General features: G+C 38.3%; 1 protein-coding gene and 1 pseudogene across 2 annotated transcripts in view; one reads left to right on the forward strand and one right to left on the reverse strand.

The window, feature by feature from the left end:
* The window catches only part of MDGA2 (MAM domain containing glycosylphosphatidylinositol anchor 2), a 788,346-nt gene that overhangs the window by 416,872 nt on the left and 353,094 nt on the right, over positions 1 to 18,380 (reverse strand). The window lies entirely within an intron of this gene.
* Positions 9,767 to 10,220, forward strand: LOC113266183 (60S ribosomal protein L26-like; annotated as a pseudogene).

Consider the following 18,380-nt stretch of genomic DNA (forward strand, 5'->3'; position numbering starts at 1 on the left):
TGTATCTAGCAGTCATCTCTAAAAGGCTTCCTTGAATATGGCTTCCCTCTTCTCAATGCTCAGGCTGTAATTTTACTTTATTATTTTATTTTTTAAAAGATATATTTTTATTTATTTGAGAGAGAGAGAATGTGGAAGGGGGGCAGAGGGAGAGAGGGTCTTAAGCAGATTTGTGTGGAGTGCCAAACCCTATGTGGGGCTTGATCTCGTGACCCTGAGATCACAACCCTGAGATCATGATCTGAGCTGAAACCAAGAGTCAAATGTTTAACCGACTGTGCCACCCAGGCTCCCCTTCTCAGAGTGTGATTTTAAAAACAACTTAGGAACATTATAGAAATCATCATACTGGTAAGTAAAAGAGAAAACCAGCATGGAAAAGACCCATGGTAAATAGCAACAATTTAGAAAAGTAAAAATTTATCTATATAACCCCTGTAATATTTAGATGAGCACCCTTCTCAGGGTTCTCTGAACATACATGTGATGGAACTGGACTGGACCTGAACAAATCATAAACTGAGGGCTGAAAACAGATGTTACCAAATCAACTCCTACTTCAAACCCAAATTTTCAAGGCCCCCTTTGTACAAAGTCCTATCGTCAGTCCATCAAGTTAGTAAAGAATGCAAATCCCAGCAATGGTTTAAATGTGAAATCCAGAAGAAAGACTTACATTTAGCTTTAATATCAGTTACTATGACAACCAATGGGCTATTTAAAGTTATTAGCATTCTAGCCCACTGAGTTAATAATACGGACAAGAATGGCATAAAAGTTAAGCAAAAGCAAATTACTTCAATGTCATATCACATAGCAATGACAGTTAAAGCCACGTAAGCTTAAGACGGTTTGGAGAAACATAGTTAAAAGGGCAAATCAATCATCAGCTCTTGAAACCAGTAGCATATTATTGATGCCTTCTACCCACCATATTCTTCACGCTCATTAAAATTCAAAGTTCAGGATTTAAACAAAACAAAGTGAAATAGTCAAATTGGAATGGACAAAATGATATTTGGCTAAAGTATTTTACAACTCTATGGTCTCCACCTTACTAACTATCCCTTGTTTTAAGCTCAACACACGTGGTCAAGAGGGGAATACAGAGTTAGCTCTGGGATATCCAGAGGATTTTAACAAAGAAAAAGGTGATGCAATAAGGATGAACGGATTAAGTTCCATGAACTGCTGTTTGGAAGATTCATCTGCTAAAAGCGGCAAAGAATGACATAAGATGTTAAAAACAGATGGCCTAAGTCACACTGCTACATCACAGAAGCATGGAGACAAGAACTAAAATAGCCCAAGTAATATTTTTATTAACAAGATGCCAAGTACAGCAGCAAAAATACCTTTAGGAGGAATCTCACTTCAGAAAAAGGTTTTCCCCCCTTACACTTGATGCTATTTTTTGAATTACTCTTGGTCTGTTGCATATGTTCAAGCATCTGGGTACTTGCCATGCTCAGATGAAAGAAACTAACCTCTCTCCTTGAATGAGGCCTCCTTGTCTTATGAGCCTACCTGTGTGACGGAGATAAACGAGAGTATAAACTAAACACACAACTTCTGAGAAAAGTGTTATCCTTCATACTCTTATAGAGAAATTTTTTTCCACATTAAACAAGATGACTGGTGTTTGAATTAGTTATGAAGAAAGAAACGTTCATTAAATCTGGTGACAGCAAATGTTGCTGGAGTGACCTTAGGATTATTAAAGGTGATGCCAGGAAATCACTTCAAGAACATGGACACACATGGCGATGGGTGTGAGCAGTGAGCTGTGATTACCCACAGGCATTTTGATTAGAAGACCAGCACACAACAAGCAGATCAGAGCATGGGAGATTCAAAGACATGTGAGAAAAATCTCCCAAATCAGAAAGTACAGTCTGAGATTTATAGAATGATTCACTCCTATGGCCCTATGAGTAAATAGTATTCACCAATATATATGAATTCATCCATCTGTAAATTATACTTCAGGACTTCCTTGGAAAAGTGGCATGACATAGTGGTTAAGAGCATGGAATGTGGAGCCAGACAACCTGGATTGGAATCTCAGCTCCTGCATTCTGGACAAATCAAGTGACTAATCTGGGGCTTCATTGCTATGTCTCCTCACAAAGATCAAATGAGCTAATGAATTTAAAGTCCTTAGAACAGTGACCAATACATACTTTTCACTATATACCATTTATATTATCATTATATATTATATACATAATGAAGATAAGCACAACTGGAAATTCTAATATTTCCCTTGCTTGCCCTGCTAATTTCCTTGCATAACCCCACTTTTGACCAACAATCTGAGGGACAGAAGTTGAACAGAGGAACAAAATATAGTCAAAAGATGAAGAAGGCTGTTCCTGTTCAAGCAATGACCAGGAAAGATAGGACAAAAAGATGCCAGTATCTGTCCTGACAGTACCTGGTATCTTGGCCTTGACTCACACATGTGAACAGAATAGACTTTTGAAACCTAATGCCATTTTAGGTTGAATTGGGCTTGATTAAAATTTGGCTTTCCTTACAGCTTTCTAACACGGGAGTAATATTCTAGTCAAAGAATGAAACCACCTCTTTGCATGCCTCATAATAGACAAATAACAAACAATCTTAGACAAAAAACAAACAATCTTAAACAAAATAAACAAACAAATTTAAAATTATTGTGGTCTTCGTTGGCATGAGTCAACCTCTCAAGTTCACTGAAGAATTAGAGTTTTAGGGTCTACCAGGCAGTCTGTGGGGCAGACCCTGGATGGAGGCAAATTCGCCAGGGTATTCCCTCCCAGTGCAGCACCTGCCTGCCCACCAGCCAGGCTGCATCCTCCTGGAGCAGCCCAGCTACCCAGATACCTTCAACTGCTTTACATCCTGGTAAGTGGAGTCACAGAGAACTGACACTCCGTACCCTCAAATCTTAGAACTTAAAGAATTGAGATTTATTTAGGTATGCGGATTCAAATTACGAAGTCTTATAATCTCATTGCAATAGGTGCTAAAGAAAAATACTCGGGCAGGCACGATTAAATAGTAGCATCAAACCCCTCTCAAAACATAGTTGATTTTTACTTTCTTGTGACAGCTCATCCTTTGTGTTAGAAAGATCTCTGACCTATCACTGGTTTTTACTGTTTCACTGAGGTTCTCATTAAAATAACTCCTACGGTAGAATGATTGATGATGCCCGATATTTAGGACTAGCACTATGACTGCCGTCACGGGCAAAGGAGCTAGACATCTCCAACAAATTCACTGGAACTGTATCAGACCCTCTTAGGCCAACTCCCAGACCTCATGTCATTGCAGTGATCACAATAACACAGCAATAACATCCACATTTGCCTTGTGATTGTCTGAATACCCACTCACAGCCTATGTTGTAAGCCATCCTTACTTTACAACCGACAATGACTCACCTTATCCTAAGTTTTGTGATTTGTCATTGGTCCTGATTTCTCTTTTTCTCTTTCACAAGGGAAAATATCAACACAACCCTGAGTTCAAAAACCCTAAGAAGCACTAAGTTGTGACTAAACCAGCCTGCCTGTGTGGTGTTATTTACATAAGCTCTCAAAGTCATGTTCCATTTTGTCACAGATTTATCTAAAGTGGTGATACACAGAGTACTTTTTATTTCACAGAATGTACCATTTTTGCCATTCCTTGAACCCATGAAGAAAACCAAGAAGCAAGCTCTTTAAGTCAAGATGTCCTTGGAGAATAATTTAATAACCACAAATGTTTCCAAGGAGCAGAGAGGTCCTATTTCTGAGCACCTCAACTACAACTGCACTTCTGAGCCTCATCTCTAGAGTGCTCACTAGAAACTCATGTCTTGCTGAAAATCACTTCACCAAGAAATCTTTACTTCTCTGCTTTCATTGCAAATTACCATGGCTTTAGAGACACCATGATCGTAAGGTGGTAAACAAAAACCAATAAAACTATTATTAGAATCCATAACTCTTTCTTCCAAGTAGGTAAAAAAATGGGTTAACTGTAGTTTTCAACATTTTTTTTTTTTAAGATTTTATTTATTTATTTGACAGAGAGAGACAGCCAGCGAGAGAGGGAACACAAGCAGGGGGAGTGGGAGAGGAAGAAGCAAGCTCATAGCGGAGGAGCCTGATGTGGGGCTCGATCCCAGAACGCCGGGATCACGCCCTGAGCCGAAGGCAGACGCTTAACGACTGAGCCACCCAGGCGCCCCAGTTTTCAACATTTTTTAAGGCATTTTGGTCATAATAAATTTGCGTCCTCTGGCATTGCTGAAAGACGGCACCTTTTGAAAAAGGTTTGACGTCCAATATATTCTCCATCTTAACCTACAGCACAGGACTTAACGAAGTTTTCTACATTCTAAGTTTAACCTTCTAAGGAAGCTCCAAAGGATTTTTAAATTTTTTCTTCATGATTAGTGCTTTTCCTTGTGTTGCCCCTAGTCAATATATTTCAGATTATATCTGCAAGTGGTTACCTTTGTTCAGCAGTGTGCTAGTCAATGTTTAACCGCCAGTTCTGCAAACAAAAACAAACAAAATAAAACAAGAAGCCTTGATTCATAGCATCTGCCAATTTCTGTGGTGTAAATACTTCCAAAAGAGCTGATTTCAAATTACCAATATAATGACACTGAATGCAGAGTTAGGAAGAGATATCTCTATCATATAGACAGAAAAGAAATAATGTCAAGAACGTTGATACTAAGACGTAGTAAAACAATTAAGATGTGATTAGTTTTGAAGATTTATTACCTTTGGTTTTAATATGATTTATTTAATCATAAGATCATATGTAATTTTTAATAATGTGTGTGTTTAACAATCATCTTTCACAAGCCACTAAGTGCTGGCTCAAGCACATCACTGCTTCTATTATGACAGCTAATCAAAATTTAAGCTTACACCTATCTTCATGATAGTAAAATCCATATTTTATTTTATTTTTTTATTTTTTATTTTTTTACATATCTACCTTTTATTTTATTTTATTTTTTTAATGTTTTTTTTATTATATTATGTTAGTCACCATACAGTACATCACTGGTTTCTGATGTAAAGTTCGATGATTCATTAGTTGCGTATAACACCCAGTGTACCATGCAATACGTGCCCTCCTTACTACCCATCACCAGCCTATCCCATTCCCCCACCCCCTCCCTCTGAGGCCCTCAGTTTGGTAAAATCCATATTTTAAATATCCATCTAAATACACTGTACACTTTTTTTATTGGTTGCTATATTTCTACTCATGGTGGTTGGAATATGTTACTATCTTCTTTCAAGTTCATGGAAAAAAGACTGACTAAATGCAGGGCATGAACTTGAGATTAGTGTGAAAGCCAGTGTTTGATTTTGTTTGGGGAATTATATCCTCTTTAAACTGGCTGGTTTATGATATGACAAGTTGTTTAAAAAAAAAAAAAAGCTGGCTGGGCAAATCTCTGAAAAGTCCTAGAAAATTCGCAATGCTCCTGTTAGCATCAGTGATGTCAGTGTAATCTTTTCTCACTTTGGAGGCCTTCCATGTTCATACAGACTAAACTAATGAGCCCGAGTTCCTAACAGCACAAGAAGTTCAGTATTTTCTAAGCGGGAACTTTCCAAGCCTTTAAAGAGAAAGCCACCAATCACAATACCTTCCACATAAAGTACACAGAAGTCATAATCATCAGCCTCCAAAAATCTTTACTAATATTATTGCAATTAACGTTATTAGTAGCAAACATTATTGCTAAGCACTGATCTGGTTGTTATATATAGTACCTCATTTAACCTCATAACCGCATGGGGGAGGTACTTCTGTTATTCTCATTTTATTTTTTTAAAAGATTTTATTTATTTATTTATTTATTTATTTATTTATTTATTTAAGAGAGACCGGGTGGGGAGGGGCAGAGGAAGAGAGAGACTTTCAAGCAGACTTAAGGCTGGGTGCAGAACTTAATGCAGGCCTGACACAGAGCCCGACTCGGGGCCCTGACGACAACCCTGACGGCATGACCTGAGCCAAAATCGAGACTCAGATGCTCAACTAACAGAGCTACCTAGGCACCCCCTATTTTCCTCATTTTAAAGGTGAGCAAACAGGTGAGGTTTACATAGACTAAATAACTAGCCCAAATAATGTTGGGGATAAAGCTGAAACCCAAACCCACACCTACCAAACTCCCAAGCCCCGTCTTAATTCCATTATGTTCATTACACCCGGGATCTCTACCTCACTTGTACTCCATCCACCCAGTGTTCAAACCTGAAACCCCAAACTTATTTAATGTTGTACAGTTTTTCATGCCTTACACGTACTTAATCACTAAAACCAGTAGGTTATACTTCCAAATAGGTCTCAGATTTGTTCATCTCTATTGCCACTGCCCTGTTCCAGGCTACCATCATCTCTGGCCTAGGAAACTGAGAGAATCTCCTGCTTGGTTTCCATCCCTTCCATCTTGCCACGATCCCCTGTATCCCCATGCTCAATCATTGTTCAGCATGAAGCTAGAATAATCTTTCTAAAGTTAAAGTCCGATTCTACCAGTATCTTCATTAAAATATTTCAGTGCGGGTTGGAGCGAAGACCAAAGTCCTTAAAAAAGATTTCCCCAAGCTCTTCACGATTTGCTCTTCAGGCTCTGACATGGCAACGTCCCCTTCTATAGTGATGAACTTCTGGTTCTCAGAAGGTGCCAAACTCTTACCAACTGGCTTTTGAACAAGACTTTCTTCTGTCTGAGGGACTAATCATCTGCTCCTACCCTTCCCCGACACGTGCATTGTGATCCGGTTAATTATTCAAATCTCAACTTAAAATTTCCAGTGCCTAGGAAGAAAGGGATAAAGAAAGGGGGAGTAATCAGAAGGGGGAATGACACATGAGAGACTAGGGACTCTGAGAAACGAACTGAGGGCTTCAGAGGGGAGGGGGGTGGGGGAATGAGATAGACCGGTGATGGGTAGTAAGGAGGGCACGTATTGCATGGTGCACTGGGTGTTATACACAACTAATGAATCATCGAGCCTTACATCGGAAACCGGGGATGTACTGTATGGTGACTAACATAATATAATAAAAAAAAATTAAAAAAAAATTTCCAGTGCCTAGTACTACATATAGTAGGATTTCATGAACTTTTACATGAACATTTTCTCCAACTAGGTTATGTCATGTATTTGTTCCTGTAAGAGAGAAGCTATAGACCATTTGAAATGATCCGTTATCATCTCTAACCATATTCATTAGTGTCACTCTGCAAGTGAACACAGAGATAGTTAACTTCCCAGGGGCCAGTTTCCTTATCCAAAAAATGAAAAGAATGGATCAGACGGTTTTTACAGAATGAATGTATAAATAAAATTCCTAAGTTAGAGGACTTTGTACCTTCACTGAGATAATTTTGGGGACCAAAATACAAGAAGCAGTAGTAATAACTCTTTCTAAGCAGCAAGTAGCATTTTTTTAACGAATATCGAAGCAGTTTTTGGAAGAAGTCAGATAATGGCAAGATACAGAATATAAATATTTTATTGATGCCTGTTTCATTAAAATATCAGTTAAATATGTGAGGGACTCCAGAATTAGGAATGCTGTGGCTCTTGCTCAGAGCATACTTCTCAGATTTCAACATAAAATTCCCAAGTGTGTGACTCTTTGTGAGTACACAGATGGGAAAAAAAACAAAAATCACTAGGATTACACAGGTGATAGAGCCTTATCGGGTAGACACTTTTGCGGGGCTGTTTTCACCTCTAAGCCTAGATTCTTTCAACACACAACAAAAAGACAGATGGAATAAGGTCTGGAAAAACACCATTTTTTTTTTTTTTTTTTTTTTTTGCCTTGCAACCTATTACATCAGCTAGCATTTCCCTGTAGTTGTGATTATTACATTATGACTTGATTACTAACTATTACCGCCACAGTCGGAAAAGTAAAAGCCCGGCATGGGGCCATCTCCATTAAAAGAATATGAAATTCCATAACAAGCTCTGAGGCTCCATGGCTGCGGTGGGGTTGAACTCAGAAGTACGTATCTACTTAAGATGCTGTTTGAAGGAGCACCCTAAGTTACACCATTATTTCATTTCGTTTGAACTGTACCATGGATTTTTCCATTAAGTAATATTAGACACTTAAACACTATACCGAGGTTATTCGTGCTCTAAAAAAGGCAGTGTGATTTTTTTTTTTTCCTACTCTCTTTCCAGAGGAGGAGAATTTTCTAGCACATGTATATGCAATCCTGATTTTGCCTAATAGGACAGGCTAAGTGGTTACATAAACTAGAGAACACCAGTCATGCTAAAGAGGCATAACTGAGCAGAGAAGCATTAATATTCATGTTGGTAATAGGGGCATATGCCATTTAGGAAACCAGAGAGAAAAGAGCTTTAGTTGCTGTAATTGAACAGACCCAGGAAAAACAAAACAACAACAATAACAACAAAGTCAAATATATTCAAAGCATATAGATTAGTGTTAATGGGAAAGGGAATTATGATACTATTTCACATCTATTCTTCTTTTATGTGTCACTCAAATGACAAGATGGGCCAGGATGAGAAGTGAGATCTGATGAAGTTTTTTGGCAGCGTTTTTAGGACAAAATCTAGTGATGGAAAAACACCAAACTACTTAAATATTTTACAGGAAGACGATTATCACAGCAAGAAAACTACAAATGATATACATATTTAAACTATATACATATTTAAAACTACAAATGAGCAAACTCGTATATATTTACTTATGCGAGGGACAGATCGCATACGCGTGGGTATGTGAGTGTGTGTGTGATACACACTCAAAATAATAGAGAGATTTAGGGAAGATACGGCACTTGATTTGATTCTCAGAACCACGGAGGTTTGTTTACTCCAGTGACTTCTGCTACCATAATCGTGTGGAAAAAATCTATACTTAGCAGGATTAAAAGCTTTTTTGAACTAAAGAAGAGGTGACTCCTCCTTTTCTGTCATACTTGGCCATTTTCTTTCCTGCTGTGGGATTCCTCACTTTAGAAAGGAAGGCATATCTCTGACAGGAGCCAGTCCAAGTTTGGATATCATCACTATCCAAAAGAGAAACTTAAAATGGTTCCAAATCTCAGTACCTACACCCACTGACCTTCTCCTGCCCCCAAACGCTTGGCTCAACCCCCCTTTCAGTACTCACTTCACTGATATTAGCAATGGCATCACCTCTAAATTCTTTCCTTCCTTTTATTTTTAACCCTTTAAACACACTTAGAATTGACCAATATAATTCTGTCCTCCCCTGTCCCCTCACCACCAGAGAAGGAAATACCTACAGAAGTACAGGAGACTGTGTGAGCAAGTCTGTGGGCTTACTATCTAAAAGCCTGTGTCATTAGGAAATGAAACAATGGGTGAAATTTAAAAGCCTAAAATGTGGTTCTAGGCCTTTTGGCAAAAGGTCAATCTATAGAACAGGATGAGAAACGAGTACAAGGAGAACCTGCACGAATCCAGAGCCTGCAGTTTGAAAAGACCCTGGGAGCACCGCCCTGTAAAGACACATCAGGCAGCAGCAGGAACGATGAAGTCAGAATTCCCGTCCCAGCCCGGTGGCCAGCTCCACAACCCCCGGATTCTGGATAAATCACAGAAGCTGAAGCAACTGTTACTTTCTTCCTTTAGAAAGAGCAACACCAATAATGTTAGAAGATAATTCTTTAAAACTTACTAAAATTGCTCTTCCTTTCACCACCATTGCTGAAGTGCCAGCAGCCAAAATGAAGTTCAATCCGTTTGCGACTTCTGATGCGGTCAAGAACTGTAAAAGGCATTTCAGTGCACCTTCCCACATTGGCAGTGAGATTATGTCTTCCCCTCTTTACAAAGAGCTGAGACACGGGAAACGTTTGATGCATGCCCATGCAAAAGGCGGGTGAAGTAAAGGTTGTGTGAGGATACTACAAAGGTCAGCAAATTGGCAAGGTCGTCCAAGTTTATAGGGAAAAAAATGTCCTCTACGTTGAACGAGGAGAGAGAGAGCAGGCGAATAGCACCACTGACCATATGGTCATTCACTCTAGCAAAGTGGGTATCCCTAGACGAAAACTGGACAAAGACCACAAAAAGATCCTTAAATGTAAAGCCAAATCTCTTCAAGAAGGAAAGGAAAAGGGCAGATATAAGGAAGAAACAATTGAGAAGATGCAGGAATTATCTTACATACGACTTTAAATAAAAACTGTTAAAATGAAAAAAAAAATATTGACATTATAAATAACTTAACTATTAATAAAATTTTGCTTATAAATAGCTCCCGCAAGAAAATATTTGTTCTTTATTTTCCCCTGGATTGAAATAATTTCCTGTCTCCATTGAGAGTGACAGACTCCTACAAACACTGTTTAATCTAGGACCTCACACTTAGTGAGTCACAGTATACTGGAAATCACTGTTTGCTAATTTGTGTTGATATTTTTCTATCTTGTGCTTTCCCAGTTTTTATAATCTAGACATTCAAGAGTAACGATGCTTCGTTCTTCTAAATTATGCACACAATTGTGTGTTTTTTTCTCTTTACAAATTAAAACCCACCCGAACCAAAACTTTTAAAAAAGTCAAACAAAAACACCTAGCTTTTTTTTTTATTCTGCAAGTATAAAGTATATAAGAAATACAAGAAATGTTAAAGTGAAATTTAAGGAAGCAAGGGAGGAAAAAGGGAAAGGAAACAGCTAAGTAAAAGATGAATCATTACTATTCAGTGAGCCCTAACTACAAGCCATGCGCTGTGCTAAGTGCTTTCCGAGGGCTGTGTGCTATAGTCCTCACACAGCCCCAGGAGGAAGGTGACACAATTATAAATTGCTTAGACAAGAACACTGAAATGAAAGCTAAAGGTCTTGTTGAAGACTGCATTGCGGGTGAAAGGAAGACCTACATAGATAACCAAGAACGCGGTCCAGGAGAGAAAGGAGAGAGAGAGAGAGAGAGAGAGAGAGAGAGCTTGGGATGGAGATGAAGGTAAGAAGTGGATGGACATGGTTCACCCCCTTCCCCCCCTCCCAAAGTCATATTCGGCTTATAAGCAATTCCCATGCCAGCTGTTACTGTGCTCCTTTCTCTGTTCTCCAATTAGGGCTTTCAATGAAAGAAAGCAAAAGGAATAAAAATAATTTTAATAGAAATAACCTTGAATTTTCTTTTTTTTTCAAGTGAACCATTTGCGAAAATTGGCACTTTCAAAATTGCTAATAACAAATTACATGCAACCCATTTCACAGCTGTTTCCATCACCCCAGTGTGTTATCACAGTTACCTATTAACACTTTTCTATTAAAAAGTCTATATAAAACCATATGCATATGAGGTAGGCTCCAGTGTTTGCTAATCAGTTAGCAAAACGCCATTAACTTGGCTTAGTTCAAGGTAATTGGTTACTATAAAAAATAAAATTCCCCAGGTGCAGGGAGATGCATAGACCTACTTTCCACCTAACTAAGGCAGTGATTTTTACTCTAAGGAGCTGTAAGCAATCTTTGGAGGTGCCCTAGGGGACAACTGTGGCTAGAGGTTGGGTCTCTTGACCCTCTTTTTCAATCTCTAATTAGCAGAACAACTCTGTTCTTACATGATTTATATACTGGATTTTCAACAAGATTTTGGCTAAGAAACAGTTCAGTTCAAAAAATCCTGAAAATCACTGAGGTAAGGGACTTTTATTTTCTCCAAACATAATTTTGAATATAAAACCAATTAATAATTGTTACTTAAAGCTGTCTTCAAATCTCCCATCAAATTATATTCTGGTGTTATTAATGAAACTAGGATGACAATGAGGTCCTTCAGTATAATCATATAATAATATTTGAGCAGCAGGTTTTAGTGGTTCGATCCGCTTCTTCCGCTGAAGTACACTGAGCCAAGGAAAAGTCAGAGCAAATCAACAGTGTTTGAAAAGCTTAGTGGTCCTTTAACAGAAGATAAAATAATCATCAGGTTTTTAAATTTATAAGGTGTATGTTATGAGAAGAAAGTAAAATGGGTCTGATCTGATTTGTCCTTTATAAAGTCATATAATGGCCCAGCGCACGCTGTGCTTTTTGTATGCAAATATTGATTGTATGCTCTTGTAATTTGTCCTTATCACCCACAATTTCAAGGCAAACGTTCCCCCACAGAAAGGAAGGAAGGAAGGAAGGAAGGAAGGAAGGAAGGAAGGAAGGAAGGAAGGAAGAGAAAGAAAGAAAGAAAGAAAGAAAGAAAGAAAGAAAGAAAGAAAGAAAGAAAGAAAGAGAAAGGAGTATTGTACATAGCATTTTCTAACATTTAGGAAGGGATTCTTTCTGTCTACAAGCATTTTGAACTTGGTGTTAATATTATGAACTAGCCTCAAAGACCACATGAATGTAAGAAATAATGCAGTTAAGCTCAGTCGTTCGCTTCCTGTACATGAGAAACTACACTAGACTCTGGCGACACAACAATAGTAGAAGGAGGAGAAGGAGGAAGACGAAGGGGAGGAAGAGGAGAATTTATGTCTTAGGAATTTAGTTTAGTGATAAAGCCAGCCATATGAGGAATTTTAATGCAATGTGGCTGTTAACATAAATGTATGTATCAGCAACCCAATAAAGGGCAATGAGCTCAAACTGAGGTTTCAGGAAATCTTTTTTTTTCTTTCTTTTTCTTTTTTTAAGATTTTATTTTTAAGTAACCTCTACACCCAACATGGGGCTCGAACTCACAACCCCAAGATCAAAAGTCCCATGCTCCACAGACTGAGCCAGCCAGGGACCCCTCAGGAAATCATTTTCTAGAGGATACCTTTAGGTTCAGGGCTTTGTTTTTAAGAGCTCTATTAAGATATTTTTGAGGAGTAATTCACATACTATACAATCCACTCATTTAAAAGTTACAATTCAATGTTTAATACATTTGCATGGCTGTGTAACCATCACCAAAATCGAATTTTAGAACATTTTTGTCCCTCTTAAAGAAACCCAATAACCACTAGCTGTCACTCATCATCTTCCTCCGCACCACCGCCTTCCACTCCCACCCACCAGCTCTGAGCACCCCACTAATCTGCTTCCTGTCTCCATGGACTTGCTGTTGCATAGAAATGGAAGTATACATGATGTGGTCATTTCCGAGTTCTTTACTTAGCATAGAGTTTTTAAGGCTCATCCTGTTGCATGTAGTATTTTATTACTATTTTATTGCTGAATAACTTTCCATTGCATGGATACACTATATGTTATTTAACCATTCATCTGTTAAGGAAATTTGGGTTGTTTATTTTGGGAATAAGTAATGCTTTCAGAACATCTGTGTCAGGGTGCCCAGGTGGCACAGTCGGTTTAGTGGCAGACTCTTTTTTTTGTTTTGTTTTGTTTTTAAAGATTTTATTTATTTGACAGAGATAGAGACAGCCAGCGAGAGAGGGAACACAAGCAGGGGGAGTGGGAGAGGAAGAAGCAGGCTCATAGCAGAGGAGCCTGATGTGGGGCTCGATCCCACAACGCCGGGACCACGCCCTGAGCTGAAGGCGGACGCTTAACCACTGTGCCACCCAGGTGCCCCTAGTGGCAGACTCTTGATTTCAGCTTGGGTCACAATCCCAGGGTCCTGGGATTGAGTCCCTCGCAGGATTATGACCTGAGCCGAAACCAAGAGCAGAGGCTTAAGTGACTGAGCCACCCAGGCGCCCCTGGAAGAGTTACTTATATACTCTGTATAGAAGTTCCTTATCAGACATACAATTCGTGAAAATTTGCTCCCACTCCGTGGGTTGTCATTTCACTTTCTTGAACTTAGTTGCAACAGAAATGTTTCTAATTTTAACGTCGTCCCATTTATCTATTTTGTTGTTGTTGTTGTTCTTGTGCTTTTGGTTTCATGTCTAAGAAAACATCTGAGATTAGGCCCTGCATGATGAGTAAGAAAGAACCAAACAGGACAGCAGAAGTTCATTCCAGGCAGAAGTAATAGGACAAGCAGTGGCACGGAGGCATAATACACTGTGAAACCTTCTTCCGTTTGCTTAGAACAGGGGAGAGGCCCCCAGAGCCAAGCCTAGCAACTCTGGCACAGCATCGAAGCAGTTTTAGGATGTATAGTGTAGTTCCCAGAAGGGTATTATTGACAGTATCCTCCTGCTAGCTGCAGGTTAAGACCAATTAAAGGAGTACATGTGCTGAAAGAAGGTCCATACAGCGTAAACATTTTAAAAATATCTCTGCTCTTTCAAATAAGTAAAAGATTTGTGTCCTCTAATTTGGAGGCCCTGAGGCAAAAGTCCAGTTTACATTCCCTAGTTTTCATTCTGGATTCTACACTGTATCTAGGAGACTGACAAATATACTTTAAGAGCTTTTTAAAAATATTATCATTATAGGAAAAAAATGGTAGGTAAGGAAAGACATCTGTTCTTCCCCGGACCCCAAGGTTTGTTTCATCTCCTCTTAAAGCTTTGATCACATTCTTCCTTATCTTAACCTCTGATTAGAGACTAAGCTCCTTGATATTCCTTCACATGTCTATGTTCCACTCATTTGTCTAGCAAATAAATATTTACCAGGTCTAGGTCACTGTGTGTAGGGTCCATAGTCAGACCGAAAGCCACAAGGGCCAGGAAAATGGATTTCTAACTTACATGCAGAGTTCCCCTTCGGGGTCAGGGTGAAGCCACCCACTAAAGGGCCTCTGCCTGACATCGGGGGCTGGTACTGCTTCCCCACTCCTTTCTTTCCAGGTCTCCCCTATGAGCACTTGCTTAACAAATCACTTACACACCAAACCTCACCTCAGGAACTGCTTTTAGGGAACTTGAACTAAGACCCTATGACAGAAGAAAAATAATGAAAATGATATGCAATGAAGATATACAAAGAGCAAGATGGATTTACATTTTTCAAGGAAGCTAGACTTAGATACATATTTGCACAGTCACCTCGCTTTGACTAGCTAGTAGATGCTCCATAAATATGTGTGGGGTGAAAAAGTATGAGCAATTATGAACAATTATAAAACACATTATACCCAATGACTAATTCCTATGCCTTTGATTGGGCAATACGGACCAAAGGGGGGTTTCAGAGAAGAAATCTACGTAACTATAGAAAACAGGATTAATATTAATTAGTGGAAATTAAATGTATCGAGTATGGTAAAGCATATAGATTACTTGGACCTGATCTGCCAGAACTATGAAATGTTTCCCCAACAGACATGAGAGGAGCAAGAAACACAGCCGGAACTGGATGAAGATGAATTCAAAAGCTCAAGAAGGCTAAACTGTTCATGCACCATTCTTGAATGCTTTGGCTCCAAGAATTAGATAGCCCTGAGCATGCTGACAATCCTATCACCCCAGTTTTCTTGGAAATGCCCATCACTATGAACCTCAACCTACGTAAGTAATTTCTCTGTATTTGCGCTGCTGTGTGATAAAGTGCGAAGTTGCCCAGGCCTGCCCCAGAGAGGAAGTTAAGAGGAAGAAAAAGAGGCAGGAGGACTGCAGGCAGCAGCTAGCAAAGGGGGGCAAGCAGAGTTAGAGAAGGAACACTCAAAGCTACAGAAGGCGATAAAGGATAGAGAAGGGAAAGAAAACCAGCTCAGGTTTAAAATCTACATAGCTAGAAGAATGAACATGGAAAACCAGAGTAGCTGCAATAACAGGGAGTAAATTTAATGTGCAAAATAATAGTAGTAATAATGAAAACATGACTCTTGGAGCATATTTTGTTTTATCAGGCCAGAACGGATGCTGTGAGCCTGGCAGTGGTGTTAGGAAACACTGCCCCCTAGAGGTCATCTGTGTACTCACAGAGACCAGTTTCCCTCACAAATTGACAGAAGCCTAGCGACAAACTCAGACTTGCCAAGCATCCCGGATCCCCAGTGAAATCACAAACCGGGCCCCAAATTTTGGTTCAATCATCTAAAGACCTGCACTAAGTAGTGAACTTACTGAAGGAGGCCATATTAGGAAAAAAAAAAAATATATATATATATATATATATTTTTTTTTTTTTTCTTTTTCTAATCCCCAGCAACCCCCTTGGGAATACTACCTGCTTTTTAAGTTACAATATAGTCATATATGCATATGTACACAATTCAGAAGAAACAAGAAACATATACAGTTAAAAATAAATACTCTTTCCTGCATCCTCTGCCTCCCAGCTCTTCTGCCTAAGTACACACTGTTTTAGTTTTTGTATGTTCTTTCAGGGCTATTTCATTAATTTTTTAAACAAAGGCTAGCACTCTCTTTTTCCACTTGTTTGATCACCCCCCCCACAACCCAGTTAACAATGTATCCTGGGACAGTTTGAAATCAAAACATATAGGAAGACCTTATTCTTTTTAATAACTGCATAGTATTCCATTGTATACCTGTTTGGTTTTGTTGTTGCTGTTATGGACTTACTTATCTAGTTCTCTACCATTGCACGCTGAAGTTGTTTCCATGTATTTGCTACTACAAAAATGTTGCAATGTAAAATCTTGACAGACATATATATGTACTATGTGATATTAGAAACACATGTGAGTTTGCCTGTAGGATGAATACACTGAAACGAGGTAACTGTCAAAATCTAGGTACAATTATTTTTAATTATACTTCCAAATTGACCGCAAATTTAACAATTTATGCTCCTACCAACACTACAGGAGACTGTTCATTCCCTCCCATATTGCAGATACTGCATTATCAATTGCATTTTATTGTCAACAGATTTTTTAAGTCTCTATTTTCAACTCTCATCAACCTTTTTATATAAATGTCAGACTAAGCTAATTTTGGTCTGTTTACGGGACACTTGTCATTCTTTTTTTTGCATATTCACATTCTCTAACCACGCTTACCTTCAGTTATAGTACTTTTTCTTATCTATGCTGTGCTTTCTTTTGTTGAAACATTACTTTGTTTTAGATATAAATTATAAATATTGTAATATTCTTTTCCAGTTTGACATTTGCCTCTAATTTAGGATTTTTCCCCCAAACTTACTCTGTATTATTATTACCATCATCATCTTCATTATTTAGTGTACTGAAACATAATAGTCTTTTATTTATGGCTTCAGGGTTTAATGTTATCAAGGTTTAACCTATTCTGAGATTTAAAAAAAAAATCAGTTTCCTCTACTATTTGTTTTTGCATTTTTTAAGTTTAACTTTTAGATACCTCCAGAATACACACATAGACACAGACAGACACACACGCACACACACACAAACACAAACTACTTTTTTTTTTAAATTCAGATGAAATGGTTTATCTTGATGCTAGATATGGCTTTACCAGAAAGCGCTTTCTATTATTTAATATTACTAATGAAAAGGACTAGAGAATAACTATTTCTAGGTCCAAAGTCCTAGTTCCTTTTTATTTTATTTTTTTTTTAAGATTTTATTTGTCAGAGAGTGAGAGAGAGAGAAAGAGAGAGGAGTAAAGCAGGGGAGAGGCAGGCAGAGGAAGAAGCAGGCTCCCCACTGAGCAAGGAGCCCAATGTGGGAATTGATCCTAGGGCCCTGGGATCATGACCTGAGCTGAAGGCAGACGCTTGACTGACTGAGCCACCCAGGCATCACTTTATTTTTATTTATTTATTTATTTTTCAAAAATGGTTTAGTTTAATGAATTGATAAGATAGGCAAAAAATAACCTTTGTCAGGCACCCTAGAAAGCTCTCCACATGCCCCTTCTCGATCCCAATCTCCTTCTTCCTAAAAGTAACCACCAACCTTTATGACAATGAATCACAGACCTGTACTCCTGAAACAAATAATACATTATATGTTCATTTAAAAAATAAAAAACAAATAAATAAAGCAAGGAAGTCATTGTCCTAATTGCTTTTTAAAAGATATTTTCAGACATTCACCTATCTAGTTACCAAAACAAAAAAAAAGGAAGTCAATTCTTGCATAAAATTTATTAAGTATTGTATAATTCACTATAAGATACATATAACAGGAAGTTATTATGTTTTTAAAATTTTTACTGAGATTAAAAACAACATTTTTTAAACAGGATATCAAAAAAGATATCTGCACTCCCATGTTTATTGCAGCATTACTCACCAAAGTCAAGATAGGGAAACAGCCCCAGTGTTTATCAACAAAAGAGCACGCGCGTGTGTGTGTGTGTGTGTGTGTGTTACTCAGACATAAGAAAGAAGGAAGTCCTGTCATTTGCTACATCACAGATGAACCTTGAGGACCTTAAGCTAAGTGAGACAGACTAGACAAAGAAAGACAGAAGGACAAAAACTATATGATATCACTAACACGAGGAATCTAAAAAAATCAAACTCATGGAAACAGAACAGTTCCCAGCGATTGCAGGTAGAGGAATTAGGAAGATGTTCGTAAAGGGTA

Source organism: Ursus arctos, unplaced genomic scaffold, assembly GCF_023065955.2.
Source record: "Ursus arctos isolate Adak ecotype North America unplaced genomic scaffold, UrsArc2.0 scaffold_37, whole genome shotgun sequence".
Lineage (NCBI taxonomy): Eukaryota > Metazoa > Chordata > Mammalia > Carnivora > Ursidae > Ursus > Ursus arctos.